General features: G+C 45.7%; 1 long non-coding RNA gene across 1 annotated transcript in view; it reads left to right on the forward strand.

Moving 5' to 3' along the window:
* Positions 1-15,198, forward strand: part of LOC141578829 (uncharacterized) — a 43,709-nt gene extending 28,511 nt beyond the window's left edge. Inside the window, exon 3 of the long non-coding RNA XR_012509574.1 lies at positions 12,597-15,198. This is a non-coding gene — a long non-coding RNA (uncharacterized LOC141578829). The remainder of the gene's footprint in view (positions 1-12,596) is intronic.
* Positions 15,199-23,934: the final 8,736 nt, after the last annotated feature.

Raw genomic sequence — 23,934 nt, forward strand, 5'->3', positions numbered from 1 at the left:
CTGTTCTTGGTCTGGGGGCTCTGCTCTGAGCTCCTGGGATAGTAATAGCGAAGATGAGGATGCTAAGAGTTGTGGTTACCGAGCACATGGCCACTTGCAAGGCGAGTCCTAAGCACCTTGCGTGTTTAGCTCGGTTAATCTTCACCTCAGCCTGTGAGGCTGTTATGACCTCCATTCTAGAGATGAGGGAGCAGGGGCCCCGGTTGTGAGGACGAGAGTTGATTCCGGGTCTGTTGGTGTGGTTACACCCACTCTCTGCTGTCGCCTTAGTAACGATTGGGACTGGCAGTGTCATAGCACATCACAGTTTTCCAAACACTTTGTATCCAGAGTATCTGAATTGATCCTTAGAAGAGACACTCTTCACTGGGTACTTTAAAAAAAAAACAACTTTATTGGAGTATCATTAAGTAGCATAAAAGTCACTTGTTTTAATTGTACAATTTAATACTCTTCAGTACGTTTACAAAGTGTGCAGCCATCACCACAATCCAGTTTTATGATGTTCGCATCTTCCCAGAAGAACCTCTGGGCCCACGTGCAGTCACTGTCCCTTTCAACCCCAGCTCCAGGCAACTGCCAATCTGCTTTCTGTCGCGATAGATTTGCCTTTCCTGCAAGTTTCATATAAATGGAGTCAGATGCTTTGTAGTCTTTGACGCCTGGCTTCTTTTTAATGTTTTTGAGATTCATCCGTGCTGTCGCAGGTGTCAGTATTTCATTCTTTCTTACTGCGGGGCAGTGTTCCATTGTACGCATATACCCCTTTTGTGTATCCATTCACCCGCTGACGGATGTTTGGTTTGTTTTCAGTCTTGCCACCGCGTTCTTGTACCATGACTTATGCCATCTCATAGCTGAAGACACCGAGTGCTGAGAGTTGTCAGTGTCCTTATGTTACAGCTGAAAAGTCTTGCTAGTTAACCTGCTAGGAAGCGTCGGAGGCAGACTCAAACCCCATCAACCCAATTCCAGGTGCACTCCATGGTCCTCTAAACTCTGGCTTCAGCTACTAGCCTGTGCAGCTGCTTTCCCATTTGCCTTTGCAAGTCCCTCCTCCTTCTCCAGCGTTCCCTGGGGAAGGGCAGCCACCTCCCGCCAGTCCAGAGGGAAGAACTTCCCGAGGCTGCTGGGCCTGGAAATCAATTTCCAGCGAGCAGTGGCTCACTCTCTCCTAAGAGATGGGGGCTGGTTTCCTGCAGCGGGAAGGAGGGCAGTGATGTGTGGTTTGGGTTTGAGCTGGCTCCCCCAGGTAGGAGAGCTGGGGGTACACTGAAACACCGCAGTGACTCTTAATTTAAAAAATTAGAGTCACAGTGTGACGCTAAGCTCTCAGGTGCTGAGCAACTAGCTCCAGAAACAAGCTGCTCCAGGGCACACAGATGGCATTTTCTGGTCTCTGTTTCTCTTTCCACGGAGTTCGGGAAACAGTGCTGGCCATTCTCGGGACTGACTGCTCATAGCACCTTTGCTGGAACATCACCTACCCAGGTCTCCGGACCCCGGGGCAGGACCCCTCCAAAGTCCAAGGGTCAGGCCACAGCTGGGGAGGTCGGGGCAAGGCAGGGTCCCCATCTATGGGTCCACCACCCAGCCCTGCTCCCTGTGGTCGTGGCGGGGGGCAAAGACTGGGCTCCCTTTGTCTTTAGAAGGTTTAGAAGGCTTGCTCCAGGGAGGCAAGGTTGGATAGAAATAAGTGCCTGCCCGGAGCCATCCCTAGACCATATGGGTCCAGCATGGGGTTCAGGTTCACATATATGAGTGGGCCCTTCAGCCCCATGGGGGAACCCTGGCCAGGAATGGAAGTGTGAGTGTGATGGGGGTTCCCATACCCCTGACCTCTGCACATCGGCTGTGCTGAGCTCCTGTCTCTGAGCTGCTCTCTTGGGAGGACACTCATCTCTTCTGAGGGACAAAGGGGTGGGAGGAGAGTGCGGACAGGGACTCAGCCAGACCTGGTGAGATCCCGGCTCTGTCACCATCCCTGTGACCCTGGCCCAGGTACTTCACTTTTCTGAACGTCAGTGTCCACACCTGGGGAACGGGGGCAGCCCCTGGCTTCTCATTTGTCTGGCTCCTTCCCAGTCCCCAGGAAACCACAACTGTGGGTGCCCCAGGCCCCGAGGGGGAGAGAAATAGTTCTGTCCAAGCACCTGGGGTTGAAATGCTTGCTCTTGAATTTCCTCCAGAGATGATTTATTCATTTCGGCTGGTGATTATCCATCACAGGATCAAATGCACAGAAAGCCACTTTTATAGAGATCTGAATGAAGCCGAGGGGAGCCAGGGTGGAAAAATGGACTCTTTAATAAAGCTAATTACCCACCCACCCCCCCCCCCAAAAAAAAAAAAAGAAAGAAAATGGACTTTTGGGGGGCTGGAATGAGGAATCACAAGGATTCTCCTAGCCTGGCTGTGCCTTTCTGGCATTGAGATGAGCAGTTCTGTTAAATTGAAAGGCGCTGCGGAGTGAGTCCTAGGCAGCCATGAAAGCCCACATAACAGTTTGTAACGATGGGAAACACTGTCCATAGGATGTGAAGTGACACTCAAGCTAGACACTTGCATTTACGGTGCCGTCACAGCTACAGCATATATTTGAAGTTGTAATTTATTACTTTGTGTTTTTAACTTATAAAATACTAAATATATAATGTAGACATATAATTTAAAAAATATTTGTTGCTAATATTTATTTGCTCAAATGAACGTCTGTTGTTAACTCGTTCCCACTCAGCGGGCACTCACCGTGTCCTGGGGGCTGCCGACAACACTTGCTGGTTTCGCCTTCCTGCATCCTCACAACCACCTTGTGAGGCAGATGCTCCTCTCCTCCCCATTTCACAGAGGAGGAAATGAGGCTGAGGAAGGTTAGATGACATGGCCAAGGTGGCATGGAGAGGGGGTGAAGTGGCCAGGACAGAACCAGTCTCTGTATCTCTGGCTCCCCTCCTCTTTACGTTGTTTTTAGTGACACATGCTTCCCTGTTCTCTAGATATACACCTCGTATGTGTCAATGCAGAAAGGGGATGGGAAGACTCGGAAAAAATGATGCATAAATGGGAGCACTGATTTTTTTGAGTGGAGTGGTTGCCTATGGACAGATTAAAAAAATTTTTTTTAATGTTTGTGCATTTTCTAAAATGTCAACATAGCACTATGTAGGGGAGGTAAAAAACCAAAAAACAAACTTTTCCTTTATCCTCTTAGGTTCAGTGCTTGGGGCCTGCGAATCAAACTGATAAAAGACATTAACAGGAGAAAAGGTTTATTTCACATATATTTCTTCACAGGAAAGAAGTGAAAACCCAAAGAAGGGGTTAGACTTGGGAACTTATATACTATTTTAACAGTGGGTGATAAATTGTGGAGAACAAACCAGACAAAGGAAGGGAGGGGGTTGAGCTTCTAAGGCTCCTGAGGTACATGGTGGGAAGGTAAGTATATGAGGGAAACTAATGGAAGATAAAGGTTATTTAGTAAGTTTATTATGCAGACTCAAGTTGGTGCCTTCTCCACTAATAAGAGTTATCGCCAATGATTAGAATCATCCTCCTCTTCCTGGAAAGAGAGACGCCTGTACAAATGGGAATTTATGTGATCTTTACAAAGGGAAATGTGTGTCCTGCTTTTGGGTAGAAAAGAGGAGGGCAGAGGGCTAACTGCTTTCATCTCAAAACAATCCTTATACCAAAGTGGCCTATTTTGGTGTGCTTCAATCTCCTTCAAATGTATATTAAATTTAAATCAAGAAAAATGTGAATATATTTCTTATTTTATTAAAGATACTAACTTTGAGAACATGATTTAAAGGAGAAAGATCTGTGTGTCAAAATGTCCTCTGTGGACTTATCTGTTGGGTAGGAAACTGATGGGACACTTAAGATGTGACTAAGGGAAGGACCCCAAAGCCCCTCAGATGAAGCAGCCATTAGGCAGCCGTCCAGACCGATAGGTCTGGAGTTGGTAGAGCTGCCCAGGACAGTCCTGGAATGTGACATGAGGTGACACCAGGCAGAACCCGGTGAGGCCACGTGGGGAAGAGTCACATGGAGCAGGACCAGGGGGAGCCATGCTCAGGGCCCAGTGGTCTGTGGGGGACACAGAGGGGGGCAGCCAGTGGGTGTCTCATTTGTGCCGTTTTAAAACTTAGAAGAATCCAGGAAAAAAAGATCAGTCAATTCGTTTAAAAAAAGAAAACAAAGAAAGTCAAACTAAACTAATGATTTTTCCATCACAAAGCATTGTGTCATTACAATATAAAAAAAAAAAAAAGACTAGAAAAGGTCTTCTTCCCACAGTGATGAAACTGCGGTGATGGGTTTTTACAAAGAAAACAGAATTCAGCCGAACGTGCTGTGAGAGTATGTGAAAAATAGATGTCAAGGGCTTTGAAAGAAGCAGTGATAACCACAGAGCATGAACAGCTAAGATTTACTGAGCACTTACTGTATGCCAGGCACTGAGCCGGGGGTACCCACAGAGATCACCATGTGGTCACAAGACTGATGGGGACCACGATGATAACTGGGTCGTTTTTAGTGGCAGGCCTTTGCAGTATGCAAGGACTGTTCTAAGCACCTTCCAGGCCGTAGCTCACTTTGAATCACAACAGCCCGGGGAGATGAGGAAACATGCAGGGAGGGGGAGTAAACAGTTACTTTGTGGCGTGAGGTGGGCACCGTGGTTATCCATCTCACCAGGTAAGAAATGAGAGGCCGAGGCAGGCGAAGTAACTAACGCCGGGTCAGAGGTACCAGAGGTACGCGCGCCGTAAATGTCGGTGGCGTGAGGAAATGTATGTTGCTGTACACGTGGTATTTAGGAGTGTCGCTTTAGAAGCCTGGTTTTGCGATGCTAGGCTGGGCATTGGGGTTCATCTTCATTGGAACCGCACAGACACTGTGGCGTGGAGAATTTACCATCCCTCTGCCAAGGCCAGGTCTTAATGACAGTTTGGGCTGAAACTTAAAGAGGAGAGGGTGTGTGCAGACAAGCAGGTAGCTTTCTGTGAAGTCACTTGAAACCAGGTTAGCGGCTGAAGAGCAGGCGGCTCGCTCTGTTCCAGCTGAGGCCCGGCCTGCTGGTCGAGGGGACGGTGGCAGGGAGACTGGACGCAATTACCTGCTGAACTGTGCTGAGCTTGCAATAGGTGGAGATGCAGTGGAGGAAAGACAGGGGGCCCAGGGCCTGGCTGGGTCAGGAAAGCTTCATGGGGGTGGGGTGGGGAGGCTGGGGAGGGCTTCCTGGGCCTTACGTGGGGGCTGGGGAGGCGCACCAGGTGGAGAGACAGGGAGCACAAGTGCTGAATGACCGGAAGGAAGGTGATGTTTCTGCAGCAGATGCAGATGTGCACCTGTGGTGAATTTCCAGCTCCTGCCTGTGCGGGAGCCTGGGGGCTGTGAGTGGGGGAGGGGTTTGTTTCTTTTGTTTTGTTTTTTGTCTCCATCACCTTGGAGTCTGGTAGGCCACTTGTTCAGAGTTCTGATCCACAGAAGATGGCCTTTCAAGGGTAATTTTACTTTGTTTTGTTTTGTTCTGTTTATTTATTTTTAGGTGCTTCACTTTTTTTAAATTGAAGTATAATTGATTTACAAGATTGTGTTAGTGTCAGGTATACAGCAAAGTGATTTGGTTACATACATATATTTTCAGATTATTTTTCACTATCGATTATTACAAGATATTGAGTATTGTTCCCTGTGTTACACAGTACATCCTTGTTGCTCATCTATTTCATGCATAGTAGTGTGTATCTGCTAATCCCATACTCTTAATTTGTCCCTCCCCTGCCTCCCTCTCCCCTTAGTAACCATAAATTTGTTTTCTATGTCTGTGAGTCTGTCTCTGTTTTGTATATAGATCCATTCTATCCATATAGATAAATATATATATATTTCACATTTTCTTTATCCAGTCATCTGTTGGACACTTAGATTGCTTTCATAACTTGGCTATTGTAAATAATGCTGCTATGAACATTGGGGTGCGTGTATCTTTCTAAATTAGAGTTTTTGTTCAAGGGCAATTTTAATTTACTGACGTTGTCACCTTTACCTGGGGAGCAGGGAGTACAGATCTGCTTTGATGGTTGGAAGTGGTGGAAAGGGCCAATGATGTCTTTTGTTCTGAAGTTGCAGGGACGGGGGCAACTCAGATCAGCTCCTCAAGGTGACTTTCCTCCTCTGGTGACCCAGTCATCAAATGTGGGGAAGGGGCTGGGAGTCAGGGGGCAAGTCCTTTGTCCTGTCTCTAACTTCCACCGTTTATTTATACCTCTTTTCATTCCACCAAGAATATGAGGCAGCAGTGCATGAAAAGGAAGAGGATTAAAAAATAATACGAAAAAATCTGTATGATAGGAAAATAATAATAGGAAATAAGGTGAATTTGGTAGGAAAGTTGTCCACATCATATGAAAAAGTCTGTCCATTTAGTAGGTGGTGGGGCATTGGTTTGCTTCTGAGCTTCCTGGTGGCCAAAGCAAAGAAGAAAGTAAACCCAACGGCCTGAGGATCCTCTCTATTGTCTTGAAAGGCATTCTCAGCATCCATATGAACAATACACAGCAAGCTTCATGAGGCTGTTCCTTGTGAAATCCCTTAAGGCCTGAAGTTCTGCCCAAAGCACAGTTCAGTAAAAGCAATTCTGCAGGGACCAAAGCAATTAGCGCCTGTGAAAGGTATTTATAAGCGCCTGTGAAAGGTATTTATAAATGCTAGATGTAATTATTGTCACAGCAGGGATTTATGTGTCAGATGGAGAACTAGGCCTTGCTAAGCCTGGTTTCTAGATTCAGAGACACTGTTTAAACTGGGTTTCTTGGTGTGGGTTTTCCCTAACTGCCTTCAGGAACTGCCCAGTGCTCTGAAATGAAGCGATGCATGAAAGGTGCTTAGAACAGTGCCTGGCACATGGGAGGTGCTCAGTTAAGTTTGCTTTTGCTGCCGTTTGGTTGGGGCTCGTATGACGCCCAGTTGAAGCCCACTTGCTACCCAACATCAAAAGCTCTTTGCTAACAAGAGGCCCATTTTAGGAGCCTTTGTGGAAGGCAGGATGTTGCCAGCAGGTGTATTGAGAGATTTGCTATAGAGCAAATGGAACCCAAGACATCCTAATGGGTTTGAGGTTCAAGGAAAGACACGGGAAAGAAAAAAGCAGGACTCTGAGAGCAGTGCATAGAAAAAGAGAACTAGATACTGAGTGAAAGAACGTTAACTGCAAAGTTGTACTTCTTCCAGGAACGCTGGCCTGGCTGAGGACAGAGCTGCATTCCAGTGTGTTTACAGCCTGAGGTGACATTGGAAGTCACCCTCCAGGCTGGGAAATAGGTGCCGTTTAAGCCTGGTGGGTATTTGAGGGCTTTCACGATAGCATCTGAGGGAAGAACGCTAGTCTTAGCTGTGCCATTCATTCTAAATTACACCAAACACTTCCTATTCTAAACTGGCTGCCACCTCAAGAAATCAGGGAAGGCAGCAGCTGGAGGCTTCCCCAGGGTTCTCCTGGTGTCCCCCACGTTCTCATCTTACAAAGGGGGATAGTGAATTCACAGTAGATATGACAACTAGCCTGGAGGCTGACTCCCGGTCCAGCACACTGACGGATGGGTTAATTACTAAGTGAAATTTGCAAACCATCTTGGTGTGCATCAGTGGGGGATTGGTTAAATAAATAATGGTACATCCATACAGCCAGATGTATGGATGGAAATATTTTAATGCAGACCATTAAAATAGAATGAGGTAGATGGACATTTATTGATATGTAAGGATGTCCGTGACATATTGATGAGTGAAAGAAGCCACTCATCAATGCAAGATAGCGTTGAGTGTGTGTCTGTGTGTGTATTTGTATTATTGAACAACGAAGTGTAAGAGGTGATTATCTCCAGGTGGTAGGATTTTAGATTATTTTTACTTTCTTTTATAAGTTTTGTGCAGCATTTAGTGTTTCTTTTTTCAATGAGTGTGGATTTGTTATAATAAAAAGATATACTAATTTTGAAAACTGCTAATTGCTCTTTTAAAACAAGTTTTAAAAATGATCAAGGAAATACATGTTCACAGTAGAAAACCTGGAAAATGATTTTTAGAACTAGAAAGAAGAAAAAAAAAAATCTCATCCACTCCTACCATCCAGAGTATCACAGGCAATTGTTTATTTGCTGTATATGTTGCTGGGATTTATGAAAAGAATCACTTCTGAAAACTGCATAAAATTCCATCTGGTCTGCATACCAGAATTTATGAATTGGTTTTCCCAGCTATTGGACATCTAGTTCATTTTTTCCTCATAACATGTGGTAAAGGACATCCTTGTGCATGTATATTTGTCCACACTATATTCTTAGCAGTTCCTAAATGTGGCTCTCCTGATCAAAAAAAGCACAGGCATTGGGACAGCCTCAGTACATATTTCCCCCAAAAACAATCTTTCAATTTACATTCCAACCAAAAGTATGGGAGAGTGCCTGTTTGACCTTAATCTTATCAGTGCGGTGACTGTCTTTTAAAAATATTTACTAAGCTAAGTAATCATCTTAGAGCTATTAGAGGTCTTTCAGGCTAAAAATTAGGAAGTCAGTGCAAAGCTCTGGGATGCCGTGGGCATGATGGAAATTTGACTTCACAACCTGTTGCAACCCTTCCAACTCAAGCCAACAAACATCCAAGGGACATGAAGGGAGATTCGGTGCAAAGGCAGCCCCAAGTACTGGGCAGAAAACCGAGTGTTGTAACTTCAAGGTTAAAGGCAATTCTCCCTAAACCCATATGGTATTGGTGTGTGGTGGAGGAAGGGAGGGTGGATTTAAATAATTTTAAAATTCACTTAAAGGGTAAACTAGTGAAAATTACCAAGAACTTTTTGAAAAATAGGAGTAGTGAAAGAAAGCTTGCCCTTCCAGATAGTAAACTCTCAGTGCTTCGTAAAAATAGAGCTAGGAGATAATATAGGCCAGTGTTTATCTGTTTAAGGATGAAAGAAAAACTTACTAAACACAAAATAATGAGGGGAAGCTACAAAAGGAAAGTAGAAGTAGATTTCCGTAAACCAAAAAGCATCATGAGCAAAAATTTGAGCTGTTATATTTGCAGCACCTAGGAAGAGGGGTTAATACCCCTATTTATTCATTTTGCATTTATTGAGTGCTTTCATTGATTGGGGCACTGCTATAAATGCTAGGAATTCATAAATATATTAAGTACTTTTATGTTTCCGTTAAAAAAAAAATTAAGACCCTAGTGGAAAAATAGGTGAAAACAGAAGCAATTTACAAAAGAAAAGAAATAGCCAATAAGCATATTAAAAACCTACCTCCCTAATAATCATGAGCAGGCAGATTAATTTGACAATGAGAAATAATTTTTCAAGCATTTCACTCTCACGTAAACATTTTAGAACAGTGCAGCTGAGTTTTGATCCACTGAAGGGTAAGTTGGTTAAAACATTTTGGAGATAATTTGATAGTAGTTTTCTTAATGATTAAAAAAGAGTGTAATTCGATCTAGAAATTCTGGCTCTAGGACTTTATCCTAAGCAGTGAATCAGAGATGTAGCCGAGGTTAAACTGACAAGGATATTTATCACAACAACATCACACACACATACACGAACAGACTTAAAGTGTTGAACATTCGAGCAATACTTTAATAACTTAAGGTGCATTATTTATACATGGACCATTACATAGACATCAGAAACCTTGTTTTCTAAGAATATTTAATGACATATTACTAGGTTAGAAAGTAGGTTGTAAAAGCCAGTGATTGTTTAAATTATATGTGTTTATAGACATAGAAGACAAACATGGTTAAAGGAGGAAAGAGGAGGGGAAGAGGTCAGTTGGGAGTTTGAGATTTGCAGATACTAACTACTATATATACAATAGATAAACAGCACATTCATACTGTCTAGCACAGGGAACTATATTCAATATCTTGTAGTAACCTATAATGAAAAATGTGAAAATGAATATACATATGTGTATATATGACTGAAACACTATGCTGTGCACCAGAAATTGATGCAACATTGTAAACTGACAACATTGTAAACTTCAATTAAAAAAAATCCATAAAATACACAAGATTTAAAGAACTAAATAATATTGGAATATAAGATTCACTGGGAAAAAATATCCATGAGGAAACCTGTAGTCTAGATCATTGATTTTCATTGTCTTAAATATTCCATTGAATTAATAATCTATATTCATGAGTCCACTTTCAAGTTAATTAGCAGCTAGGTGGTTTCTAATTGTTTGCAGCTCTAACTAGTGCTACTGTTGCTATCCTTGTATGTCTCTTTATTTACCTAAGGGAGAAATTCTCCAGAAGTTTGCCTGTTTAATTTGTGAAACAGAATAGCAAGAAACAAAAGTTAAAAAACACTCTCCAACTTTATTAGAAAAAATATTATACGTATTTAAAGAGCCCACAACGGTTCTATACATGTATATATTTAAAGGACTGAACAGATGTGAAACAAGTTCAGAAAGACGAACAGCATGTTGTTGACTTTGTGGAGGAGCCTCTTCTTTCATTTTTACCACCAATATTTTATTTGTAAATTTTTGCTATGAAGAAGTAACGCTTTTGTAAATAAGGAGCTGTTTTAGGAAGTTAACATAAGATGAAAAGTACAGTTAACATCATCAACACGCACGACCACCTAGCAAAACTCTTAGGAGGGAATACTTAATAGCATTACAGGGATTCAGGTTTTGAACTATATTTTTATTCTTGTTTGTATTTTCTAAATTTTCTACAACAAATAAGTGTAGCTTTTTTTTTGGCCAGGAAGTAAACCACAACCATTAGTATAAAACGCTTGAAATGTTTAGGTGACTCCTCTAGTCATTTTTGCTTTGGGGTGTCCCCAAACTCAGGAAACAGGCTAAACTTATTTTAAACCATTGTGAGTTACATTTCCAGTCTGTTCTCTTCAACCTCTAGACATTTTTTTCTGCATAAAATACCTCTAAATCTGAAGCAATAGATCTAATTGTTAATCTGGAAAAAAGTGCAATAAATAATCACAATTTCATGAGTGTTTCCAGACGTTTGGGACACTCTGTAATGTATTTGCTGCCCTGGGGGTTGAAGAGAAACGTGTGGAGCCTAGTATTTGAAATTTTAACATGTTTGAAAATAAGTTTAACTGGTAGGAACGTAAGCACAGCACAACCACTTTGGAAAACGGTTTGACAATTTCCTATCCAGGTAAACATGCATCTACCATACACGATGAGAATTTCACTTCTACGTGTTCACCCCAGAGAAATGAAAGCATATGTCCAGGCACAGCTTGTGAGCAAAACTTCACAGCAGCACCGCTCATAAAAGCCCCCAGCTGGAAACGACCCAAATGTCCATCAACAGGTAGAGACAGACGGAGTGTGTCCATATGTCACAATAATAGAAAAGGACCATCAGCCAGTAATATGGCAACACGATGAACCTCCAAATATGGCACCGAGAGGAGAAGGCAGAAACACAAGTGCATGCAACACAATTCCGTTTGTATAGAATTCTGGAAATGACAGTAAGCTACAGCATCGCAAAGCCCATCGGTGCTTGCCTGGGGCTGGAGGAGGGGCATGCAGGTGGGAACTTTCTGGGGTGCTGGAGACGTTCTGTATCTTGGTTCTGGTGGTGGTTACATGACAAATGGTGGTTACGTTTGTCAAAACTCAACTGAACCACTTAAAATGGGTACATTTTGCTGTATGAAAATATTTTCTCTGCAAAAATTTTTTAATTGAGTTTATTCTGTGCACGGGGCCCTTCTGAGTGTGGGGTCCTGCCCGGGTCCTATACCCATGACACTGGCCCTGATTCTGTTACCTAACTTTCCAGATATCTTTGGATACTCATGTGGGAGGTGTGTGTGTGATATAGTACATACATGAGATCTTCTTGCAAACGCTTTCCTAAAAATTTTCTAAAAATTCATTTTGTAATTTGATAATATGCTGAGGTCATCTTTCCAGACCAGTAAATCTAGCTACACCTCGTTGTCCAGCGAGCTCTCCACGGTGGGCTCTGTTGTGGCTGATGAAGCAATTTCTGTTTGATAGCATTTTAGACTGTTTTTCCTTTCTCACAAGTATCATCACACAAAATCCTGCGGCTATTTCCCGGCAGCCCGGGCCCCTCCCCACATAGGACACCATCTCTGATGTGCCTAAAGGTGTTTCCCTCTTTCTTTTTCTCTTGAGCTTTCAATAGAGTGGGTAGGTATCTGTAACCAGCTTTCTTCAGCTCAGAAGCTTCTGCTACCACTCCCCCTCCAGGGCCCGTGGGACCCGATCCCTTGCACCCAAATTATGCCTTGTTGCTCCAGAGGCCTTGAAGGAAATCCACAGGCTAGAAACCGAGGCTGCTGCTGGGGTCCCTGGGGTCAGGCAGTCCGTGTCCCTGCTCGGCAGGACTGTCACTGAACATTTGCTGCATTTCCTGCAGCCCTGGGAAGGGTTCCCAGCCTCAGAATTTCTGAAATCTACCACAAGGCAGCCTTGTATCTTCACTGGGGAAGGATAGTCACATTTCAGAAGAAGAGAAGTCTTAATTTGAATTTTTCCCACATACAGGGTGATGCTGGCTTCCCACACCTGCTCACAACGGTCTCTTGGGCCTCCCGCCACCGGCTCTGAGGATCTGGTGAGGTAAACTGATGTCTGCAATGTGAGGGATGCGGGCTTACCCTCCGTCAGTGAGGCAAAATTTATGGGGCCACGCAGCACCATTTATGACTGTCAGGGCTGTTTGAATGGAAGTAAATGATGGGCTCTGCTAGCTCCCTGGCCTCAGGGAAGTCACCTGATCCCCTCGGCTTCCACCTTTGCTGTCCAATGAGATCCCCACACTAGATGATCTTTAAGGGTCTCTAAGGCTTGGTCCAGGTCCCAAAATGTCAGGGTCCTGTCTCTCCCCCTCCAGAACCGGAGACACTTTCCTCAGCCTAGAAGGACTTCAGTCTGTCCTACTGGGAGGAGGAGGGTGCTCCCAGGAAAGGGGGCTCTCATGGGAGCTGTGGTGATGACCAGTGAAACCCACAGTCTGATCTGGGCTGGATGGGCAGGGCACAACGTCCAGGGTCAGCAAGTGCCCTGAGCACCCCAGAGAAGTGATCTCAGGTCCCGTCTGGACTCAGGTCCCTCGAAGAATAATTGATCGGTGTTGATCGCTGTAGCTGATCAGTGGTTCTGCGGGGGAGGGTGTAAGTACACTATTAACTGTTAACAAAGCCGGGCACTGGTGGTGATACTGACAGATTGTATTTGGTGGTAACTCCTGCATTAAGGAGGATGGTCCAGTGTTGACTGAGGTCACCTTGGATTTGCACAAGGATGACTGGGGTGATTCAATGAGAGAATGAGGGAGCTCGGAGGGGCTCAGGGAGGGCCTGGGAAGTGAAAAATTACCCACGGCGGGTAAGAGGGTCGGTCAGTGTCAGTGTGACTAGGCTGGCTGTGCCTGCTAACTGGCAGCTGTGGAAGTTGGGTTTCTGCCCTCCCAGAGAGAGAGGAGTTTCCATAAGGAGTGAAGATCCAAAGAAATGATGGAACTTATATGCTTTTATAATAGTTTGAACAAAGAGAGGTAATTGTGGAAAAGTAATAAACTATATGGCAGACTGAAGGAAGGAAAGAATTATTTTAACAAGGTCTCTTCGTCTAGGATTCTCTTGGGTTCTAAACAACAAGGTCCTACTGTAGAGCACAGGGAACTATATTCAATAACTTGTAATAACCTATAATGAAAAAGTATATATAACATGTATAACTGAATCACTGTGCTGTACACCAGAAACTAACACAATGTTGTAAATCAACTACATTTCAATTAAAAAAAAAAAAAAGAATTCTCTTGGTCTCAGCTTCTTGTCCTTGATGTGGTAAGAATGTTACTTTCCTTCTGGAACAAGGAATACATCTTTCATGTGAAAATTTCATCTCCTGCTTTGAAGAAGAAGGGAGATCACAGTGTTTTCCTTATATTTGCTGTTTTTCAAGTGCCTTCAACTCAGAAGAATTCTTACGCTAAAGCAGCATGTTTGGGGGTGGCATATTCTGCCACCCTTCAACCCCCATTATCACAGCAACATTATCTCAATAACAAAAATGTAGAAGCAATCCGTTGATGGCTATGAGCAGATATGCAGAACGTGGTCTGTCCATATGATAGAATACTATCCAACTTTTAAAAGGAAGGAGAGCGGGGAGGGTATAGCTCAGTGGTAGGGTGCCTACTTAGCATGCACGAGGTCCTGGGCTCAATCCCCACTGCCTCCATTAACTAACAAACAAACAAATAAATAAACCTAATTACCACCTGCCCCCCACCCCCAAAAAGGAAGGAGATTCTGACGCATGCTATGACACAGTTGAACCTTGAGGACATTCTGCTGAGTGAAATAAGCCAGACACAAAAAGATAAATGCTGTATGATGCCACTTATATGAGATGTTTAGAGCAGTTAAAATAGAGCCAGAAAGTACAGTGGTGGTTTCCAGAGCCTGTGGGGAGAGGGATGGGGAATTGTCATTTAATGGGTATAGAGTTTCAGTTTTACAAGATGAAAAGAACTAAGGAGACGGATGGCAGTGATGGTGGCATGGCGTTTTGAACATACTTAATACCACTGAACTGTACACTTAATGGCTAAGACGGTAAATTTTATGTTGTATGTATGTTACCACAATTAAAAAATTGAAAAAAAAAAGGATAATGGTGGATATCAAAGTCCTTTTCCACTAGGTTCATTTAAAAGGACACTGTAACAGTTTTCTTTTAAAATGTCAGTATTTATTTAGAACGTGACATTGAATATGAAATATGAATCACATCCTGCTTCATCAGACTTTGGGCGAAATATTTTAGAAAATAACTTTAAAACTTGTAAGGGGCTGTGCTGCAGCTCTGTTGAAAGCACTCCTGTGGTCTGGGATCGGGGTGAGCAGACTCCCACCCTTGGGCTAAATCTGGCCTGGCGCTTTTTTTTTGTATGACCTGCGCACTAAGAATGGTTTTTACATTTTTTAAGGGATTGAAAAAATAGTAAAACGAAGACTATTTCGTGATACGTTAAAAGTTACATGAAATTCACATTTTTTAGCGTCTATAAATAGAATCTAATGGGAACACAACCACACATGTTCATCTACGGCTTGTCTGTGGCTGCGCTCCCGCCCCTCGGCAGAGTGGAGTAGTTGTGGCAGAAACCGTGTGGCCAGCAAACTCTGAAAAATTTACTGTCTGACCATTTACAGAAAAAGTTTGCCAACCACTACCCTAGATCACGGGCTCAGGAAAGCCTCACGGTGACTCCAGCTCAGCTCCTAACTGTGGATAAATTATTTCACCTCTTCAAGCCTGAGGCTTCTCATCTGAAACAAACAAAATGTGCTGCTTGAACAAAGTGGTGTCTGAGTTCTCTCCCAGCTCTAAAAATTCAAGAGTCTGAAAGAGCAATTCATACTCAAGTGTTAATGGCTGATACCTCCCAGGGGTGAGTGCCTTTACAAATGATACCTGAAGAGGCCTCAAACCAAAGAGATAAAATGCCAAGGCAGTGGCCATGGGTTGATGGTGGTAATGTTGATGAAAGGGTTTTTAAAGCACGCTGGGATTTCAGTGTTTGCGGTGAACAGACGAAGGTTTGTCCAAATCAATTTGTCCAAACACCCACCCCCTTCCCTAGAGGCCAATCTTGGTCCATTCCAAGCCCACAAACTCCCCAGACCCTGTAGAAGCCTCTGGGAAGGCCAGGCCCAGAACAGACTCGAAACAACACTGAGCTCAAGCCAGCCCCTCCTCTGGTGCCAGGCTGGGCGGCAGGACGGGCTCTGTCTCTCTCTGTGGGAAGTTCCCCTCTGGAGTAGGGCTTTCAGGGAGCCATGGGAGCAGAGCAGCAAACAGGCCACGCCAGGCAGGCCCTGCTGCTCCAGGTCCCCAGGAAGGATGCTGTGCTAACCCCCACCCACCCCAGTGAGCTGTTGCCCGGGGTCTCAAGGTGCAAAAACAGAAGGAGGGGAGGGCTGGGCATTCAGGGAGCCCTCTGCCTTCTCCCCGCTTCCTTTGGCCGGGGCACCAACCACGCTCTCCTTCCCCGCATGTCAAATGTGGCCATGCAGCTTTTGTGGAGGGAGGGGCAGTGAGGGGTGAGGGTGGGGGTGGTGCGCTCAGTGCCAACAGGGTCCCAGCCTGGGTGGCAGCACCCTGCCCCATCTCAGAGGGCCACCTCTCATGCCCTAGCCCCAGCTGACTGTAGCCGGCTGTTGAAATTCCAGGCCTGGTGTGGCCGGAGTTTCCAATTTTTCAAAAGAAATCAGAAATCTGGAATTCTACGTGAAATTTCCTGATTTTCAAATGTTGGCCACTTATTTCCAAAAAATTAAAAATACCAAGCTGGCCTCAAAAAGCACATCTGTAGGTCCAATTAGGGCTCCAAATGGTTGCTGGTTTGAGAATTTAAGAGGGGAAAACCTAAATTTTGGACTTGGGATCTGGGTCTCCTGCCTCAGCCCTGGCGCTGATGGTGCCGCCTGTGGGTGCATCACTGGAGCGTCGACTTCCTCATCTCCAAAGTGGGAGGATGGTCGCATGTGTGGGGAAGTCCTTATGACTGTCCCTCCTTTCCTGACTTGGAAACAGTGTTTCCTGATGACCAGAGAGGTGAAGTTGGGGCCGGTGATCTGGCGGGTTTGAGCCTCTGCACACTGCTCTGTTTCTCGTTGCTTCTGCAAGAGGGGACTAGACTGACCTGGGCAAGGTGCTGACTGGCCATCTCATTTTGCCCTTGCAGGTATTGCCAGAGGCCCGTCTGGCAGCCCTCTCCCTCCCCCCACCTAAGGAAGCCTCTCAGACGGAGATGCTCTGGTCCCACCGATGGGGACCCCGGGGAGGGGGCGGCTGCTGAGATGGTGTCGATAACCTGGTTGCATGACACACAAGACTGCTTTCCGGTCTTCGTGTGGGCGTTTCCCCCTTACAGGAGAATTCGATGTCCTTGAATCGATGTGTGAGGCGGTTCCATCCTCTCTCCCTGCTGTGGGTGCCGTGACCCGCGTGAGGCCGTCCCCTGGAAAGGGCTGCAGCCGCTGGTGGGGGACCTGGTTCCGGGAGCCCAAGTTGTCAGTGGGGCAAAGCAAGGCCTTGGACCCCACGATCGGGTTTGAATTCGTTCTGCTGCTAGTCATGGGTCGTTCCCAGGCTTTTATTTTCCATCCGTAGAAACGAGGCATTAACGGTAGCTGCCACATAGGGCAGTTAGGATTAAGTGCAATCTGGCAGGTAAAGTACACGGAGCCACACGCAGAAGGATGGCCCTTGGAGCAGGAGCAGGATAAAGATTTGCAGACGGAATGAAAACGAAACAAATGAATGCAGAGGAACATTCGTTCTACACCCTGCATAGTACAAGAATGATTTCCCTCTGCTCTCGAAATATGTTACAATTCCCACCACCGTGCCCCGCAGACTTGCTTTCTAACTGTGCTTCATTTTTTTGTCTTGCTTAATTAAGTGGTAATAGTGGAGGGAGGGCATAGCTGAGTGGTAGAGTGCATGCTTAGGATGCACGAGGTCCTGGGTTCAATCCCCAGTACCTCCTTGAAAAAAAAAAAAGAAGTAATATGCTGAGGGACTTGGTGTTCAGGGAGGTTGCTGACACCCCACACAGGGCTCCGAGCCTGAGCGAGGGGTCTCCTCATCCCTCGGGTGGGACCAGGCAACCTGGGTCAGGGCTGGGACCCTCAGAAGACCTAGGCGACTCTGACAGTAGTGGGGGTCACAGTGTGATGGGGGGTTGTGCTGGGGTATTGGGAGCAGGAGTCCTCTCCCTGTTCTAAATTGGGGCAGAAATGAATGATGACGGTGACACCCATTTACAACTTTTAAAAGACGTTTTGAGGACACAAATGTTCAGGTTGTTGCACAACTTATTTCTAGAAACACATGTCAGGGGAACGAGCAAGACTTCTCAAACAGAGAGATAGATGGTGAACCAAAGACCTTCTGATGCTGCGTGAAGGCTGCTGGGTTGATTTCTGCAAGGGCCAAAGGCCGGGCAGGACATCTTCATTCCATCCCTTCCCTGCGATGGGGAAAAAACACGCCACAGTAGCCAAGGGGGTGGCTCAGGACACCTTTCAGGGGTCTTCCCAGAGCAAGGGGCCCAGATGGTTTTCCACTTGGCCTCAACTGTCTTAGATTAGTGAGACCCGCTCTTCTCTCACTACAACTAGCCTGTCTGTGTTTTCATTTTCCATTCATCTTGACAGAATAACACTTTATAAAGTGTCAAAAGAATGACGCAGGCCCACACAGCTAGGAAGCTGGGTGGCAGGCGGTGGTAGCTTGAAAGCTCTTTCGCCCACTGATGGGAGTGACTCAGGCTCAGCTCCAGAGGGGACGTTTAGAGGTGTCTATGTACCAGGAGCGAAAGTGCGTGGGGCCTGAGAGGCACTCGGACAAAAGTTGAGGGCGGTCCCTCCCTCCCCCAAGCATTTATTGAGCAGCTACTGCATGCCAGAGTCTGTCCTGGGTCCTGGGGATACAGCAGTGAACAAAGTAGGCAAAAATCCTGCCCACATGGAGCTGCCATTCCAGCCTGCCTCTCCTCTCTATGTGGTCTTCTCCTTGGGGTGTGTAAGTCTCATTCATTCCAGGCAGGTGCTAAGATCTTTCATTTACTGTTCAACAAGTATTTATTGGCACTGGAAGCGACTAGAGAGTCAGCACCACATCCTACCCATCTTTGTGTCCCTAGAGATGGGCAGAGAAATGACCTACAGGACATTCATAAAATACTAGTTTATTGTTTTTCATTTGTTTTTGTTTTTGCTCTTTTGGCAGGGGAGGGGAGGTAATTGGGTTTATTTATTTATTTTTTAGTTTTTTTTTTTTTTAATGGAGGCAATGGGGATTGAACCCAGGACCTCGAGCATGCTAAGCACGTGCTATACCACTGAGCTATCCCTCCCTGCTTAGTTTATTGGGTTTTTAAAAGGACATTCCGCTAGGACATTGGTTGCAGGCTGGGGATCAGTGAGGATAGGGGAAAAAAAACTCAGGCCTTGCCCTTGAGGAACTTATAATAAATTTGATGGGGAACAAAATGAAAAATCTAAGAAGGAAACACAATACATAGACTCAAAGAATTAGGTAATTGGATGGTGGATGTTGGGGCCAGACTTCTCCCTATTGGAGTGGGAGGTTGTGGGTAAACACGAGGAGGCTGGGATGACCCATGTGGTACCGGATTCATATGAGCTTAGGTTTACCTCCACACTCATACAGCTGGCTACAAGTGGACGTATTTGTCGGTTTGTATATACAGTTTCGTACACACACACATTTCCTCGCTCTGTCAACTGAGAGGGCGTAGAGACATCTATGCTCCAGCAGCAGCAAGAACATCTAATATCCAGCACGTATCTTGGTTTCTAATGTCACTCTCCAGCAAGAGGAACCACGGCTGCTCGGAGGGATGGCTGATTCTAGGACTGGTGCAGGGATTATACCAGATGAGTCTGGAGCATCTTTGAGTGCCAGAAAGTGAGGGTGTGCTCAACAGACAAAGAACCCATGGTGGGGTCGGTGAAGTGGTCCCCGAGCCAATGGAGAGAGCTGACAATGAGATACAGCAGTGTTGCATTAGAGCCCAAAGTAAAAACCCAAGAACCCACGTGGGTATAAAGAAATGATTGAATAAATAGAAGAAAACAGATAAATTTCCCTTGCAGAAAAACCCCACATAGTTTACATAGGTACTTCATCTTCAAGTGGGTGGAGCATGACTCCCTACTCTTTAAGTGTGGGTGTGCGGGGAGACTTCCTTACAAAGAGTACAGTGTGGAAAGGTGGGGAGAGAAGAAGTCCTCATGGAGAAACCTGGCAAGCCCTGCCTCAGCCTCGTGATCAAGGTCAACATCAGCCGTGATCAAAGTCACGATGACCACTGATGGGATGGGAGGCAAAGGGCCCTTTGCCTCTGTGGTCTTCTTCCCCCAAACCCATAACCCCAGTCCAAGTATGAGAAAGACAACAAACCACAACTGAGGGTCATTTTATGAAGTTCCTGACCAGTAGTCTCAACAATGGCATCGTTATCAAAAACAAACCTGGGCAGAGGACATTCTAATTTGGAAAGATGCATGCACCCCAATGTACATGGCAGCAATATTTACAGTAGCCAAGACATGGAAAGCACCTAAATGTCCATTGACAGATGACTGGATAAAGAAGTTGTGGTATATTTATGCAATGGAATACTGCTCATCCATGAGAAAGGATGAAATAATGCCATTTACAGCAACGTGGATGGACCTAGAGATTGTCATACAAAGTGAAATAATCCAGAAAGAGAAAGAAAAATATTATATCACTTATATGTGGAATCTAAAAAAAAAAAAAATGAGACAAATGAACTTATTTGCAGAAGAGTGACAGACTCACAGACACAGAGAACAAACTTGTGGTTACCAGTGGGTAAAGGTGGGTGGTGGAGGGATAAACTGGGAGTCTGAGACTTGCAGATACTAACTACTATATATAAAATGGATAAACAACAAGGTCTTCTGTATAGCATGGGGAACTATATTCAATACCTTGTAATGGCCTATAATGAAAAAGAACATGAAAAGGAATATATATATGTGTAACTGAATCACTATGCTATACACCAGAAACTAACACAACACTGTAAACTGACTATACTTCATTAATAATAATAATTTTAAAAGTCTGGGAACCTGTGATGGCTAAGAGGAGTCTAAGGAAACATGATGATTACATGTAATGTGGTATCCTGGAACAGACAAAGGACATTAGGTAACAAACAAACCTGAACAGCATGCAGATCTTCATTAATAATAATATCGTGTCAACGTCGGCTCACTGATTGTGATACCTTTGTCCTGCGAATATAAGGTGTTAATGAGAAGGGAAGCTGAGTGTGGGATACAGAGTTCTGTACTATTGATGCAATTTTTCTGTAAATCTAAACTATTCTAAAATAAAAAGTTAATTTAAAAAAATGAAATATGCCATAAGAAAAATGGGGAGACACCTCGCTTGTAATTGGATCAGGGAGCAGGCCGTGCATGGGGACCAAGAGGAATGAGAGCAGACTCTGCTAGGGGCTGAGTTGACTGCGTCTTCCTGGGTGTGATGGACTGTGGGCTGGGTCCTGCCACCTTCCTTCTCACACCCTGATGAGGCTCTCCTGTTTTCACCAGCCCTGAGCCATCCCTGCCACATGTCTGCTTCCAGCGGGGCACCCGATAGCCAGCCCCAGGTCGCCACCTCTGGACTCCTGGGAGCCCAGGAATGTTAGGAATCCAAGACAGGAGCTCTGCTTGGTCACACTTCCATCCCAGCCCCCTTGTAACTGTCTCTGCCCAGCTTGTGAGCCTCCAGAGGGCAGGGACCCGGGCCTTTCTAAGTGCCAGGGCTCCAGAACGGTCCTGGCCCCCAGGGTGTCCGTTAAAATGTCATGAAATGAACGTCCCCGAGTTCACAGCCATGGGGCAGGACTCCAAATACCACACCAGCCCATGGTGAGAAAGCGATGCCCTTCTGAACTCCATGCCAGCCTTTCTCTGATATCAAGCAGAACGTTTCACCTCCCAACCTCGCCCGTCCCCGTGTACGATAACCACGACCAGGCAGGTCTCAGGCTTGGACTCAGCAGATCAATGCATCTGGCAAGAGTAACAGTATTACTTTATTTTAGAATTAGCTCCAATTTGTAGCAAGTGATACTGGTTTCCTGTTTAAAACAGAAACAATAAAGTTTTTTCTTTTCTTTTTTTTTTTTTAATAAAGTTTCTTTTAAGTGTGTTTTAGGGGGACAATATAGCTCAAGTGGTAGAGCATGTGCTTAGCATGTACAAGGTCCTGGGGTCACTCCCCATGTACCTCCTCAGAAAATAAATAAATCTCAGCACCTCCCCACCACACACAAAAAAATGTGTTTAAAATTTTAATCCAATTTCAGACTTAGAGAAAAGTTGCAAGAATCATACAAAGAATTCCTGGATACCTTTCATCCAGATTCCCCTAGTGTTAACGTCTTACTGTCTCTCTCTGTCTCCCCCCTACCTACTCCACCCCCACCCACCCACCCACACACACACACACACACACACACAAGCACATACACAAAATGGATTTTTTTTTCTGAACCATTTAAAAATAGGTTTTGCCTTTGCTCCAAAATACTTTATCACTTCAGTTTGTATTTCCTAAAAGCAAGAATATTTCCTTACATAACTACAGTACACTTAACACTGAAACAATACTGTTATTTAATTTACAGACCTCAACCCCTGTTTCACTGTCTCAATAATGTCCTTTATAGCAAAAGAAACTTCCAGATCATGCCTTGCATTTGGTTGCTGTGTCTCTGTAGCTCCCTTAATCTGAAGTAGTTCTTGAGTCTTTGTATTTAGTGATATTAGCATTTTTAAAAAGCTCAGGCTAGATGTTTTGTAAAAGGGCTAAGATTTCTTGAAAAATAAATTTAAGTTAATAAAACATGAATCCATTTAAAGAAAAACTATGAAGTAAGCAAGAGAACAAATGGTCCATAGCTAAAGCAAAATCCATGTAGACACACAGAAAACTGAAGTCTGAGAAGTGTTGGAGTAAATCAACTTTATTCTGCCCCAGGGCCCTCATCCCACTGGGATGGTCAGGCCTGGCACGCTGGGTGAAGGATGGTGGATAAAGTGTGAGACAAAGGCTGTTCCAGACTCTGGGCGGGAGCCCACCCTTGGGGGAAAGGGATCACTGGGTGCTGGGCTCCCTCCTGGGTGCTGGCGAGCGGCTGGGAGAAAGGACTGCCGTGTGGGTCCACGGTGCATGCCAATCGCAGCTGTGTGGGTCAGGAGAGAGCAGGCCGTCAAGTCAGGAATGGAGAAGAGAGCCCCACAAGGCAGCTGGAAGACTCATGTGTGGCAGGAGAGGAGGTGAGTTTCCTGGAACTGGAGGTGGGGAATCTCAGGACCTTTACTGGGCAGGGCCCCAGGTTGATGCAGCGGGCCATCACCCCACACCCGGGGGGGATCCCCGCAGCCAGAGATGCAAGGTGACTGGGCTGTCTCTGGCCCTACCCGCCGGGTAGGCAACCTGGGAACAGAAGGCCAGGACTCTACAAGGGCCTTCTCAAGGGATAGGTTGTTCTGGCCAGAGGGTGAGTGCGGCCACGAGCCGGGTGGTCCTGCGGAGGGGGCTGGACCTAAGTCTTGGGGGGGCTGTGGGCGTCTAGTGCACACTGACTCCCTCCTGCTAACCGCAGGGTGCACCCAGCCACTCCTCACATTCCCGAGAACATGAAGCAATGAGGGTGAGAGCCAGAAACCGCAAACTGCAGGAAGTCGGGGCACCAAGAGGGTGACGTCACAGTCACATGTCACAGGGTGTCTCCGAGTCCAGGTTGTGCAGAAGAGTTGGTGGGGGGCGCTCCTGACCCCCAGGTGTTTTAGCATCTCTTCCTCAGATGAGAACCACCTCCACTGGCCTTGGTGCTGGGCTGGGGAGTCTGAGGGAGGCCCAGGGGAGGGATGGCCGCACCCCGGAGAGGAGGCCACAGAAGGAATTGGACCCTGATTGCTGAATGCTTGGCTATTCTGGAGGGAGGGAGAGCAGTGTGCCTCCTGGGGGGCCGTGGGGGAGAATGTGTTCGTGAGTGGGGTCGTGGGTGATCTTTCTCTCCCCGTTGTGAGAGTGTAGTGGAAGGGCTGGCTCTACTCGGTGTGGCAGGGAGGGCAGGAGACCCCACAGGCAGAGAGGGTGCTTGAGAACTGGTCGCCCAGAAGGAAAGTGAATCCCAGGCAGAGCCAGGGCCCAGGGGGGCGACTTTCCCTCCTTCTGCATTTGAAGGGTGAGTGTGGTGAGCTGGCATGGGGATGGAGCCAGGAAG

The sequence above is a fragment of the Camelus bactrianus genome, chromosome 10 (genome assembly GCF_048773025.1).
Source record: "Camelus bactrianus isolate YW-2024 breed Bactrian camel chromosome 10, ASM4877302v1, whole genome shotgun sequence".
In the NCBI taxonomy this organism is placed as follows: domain Eukaryota; kingdom Metazoa; phylum Chordata; class Mammalia; order Artiodactyla; family Camelidae; genus Camelus; species Camelus bactrianus.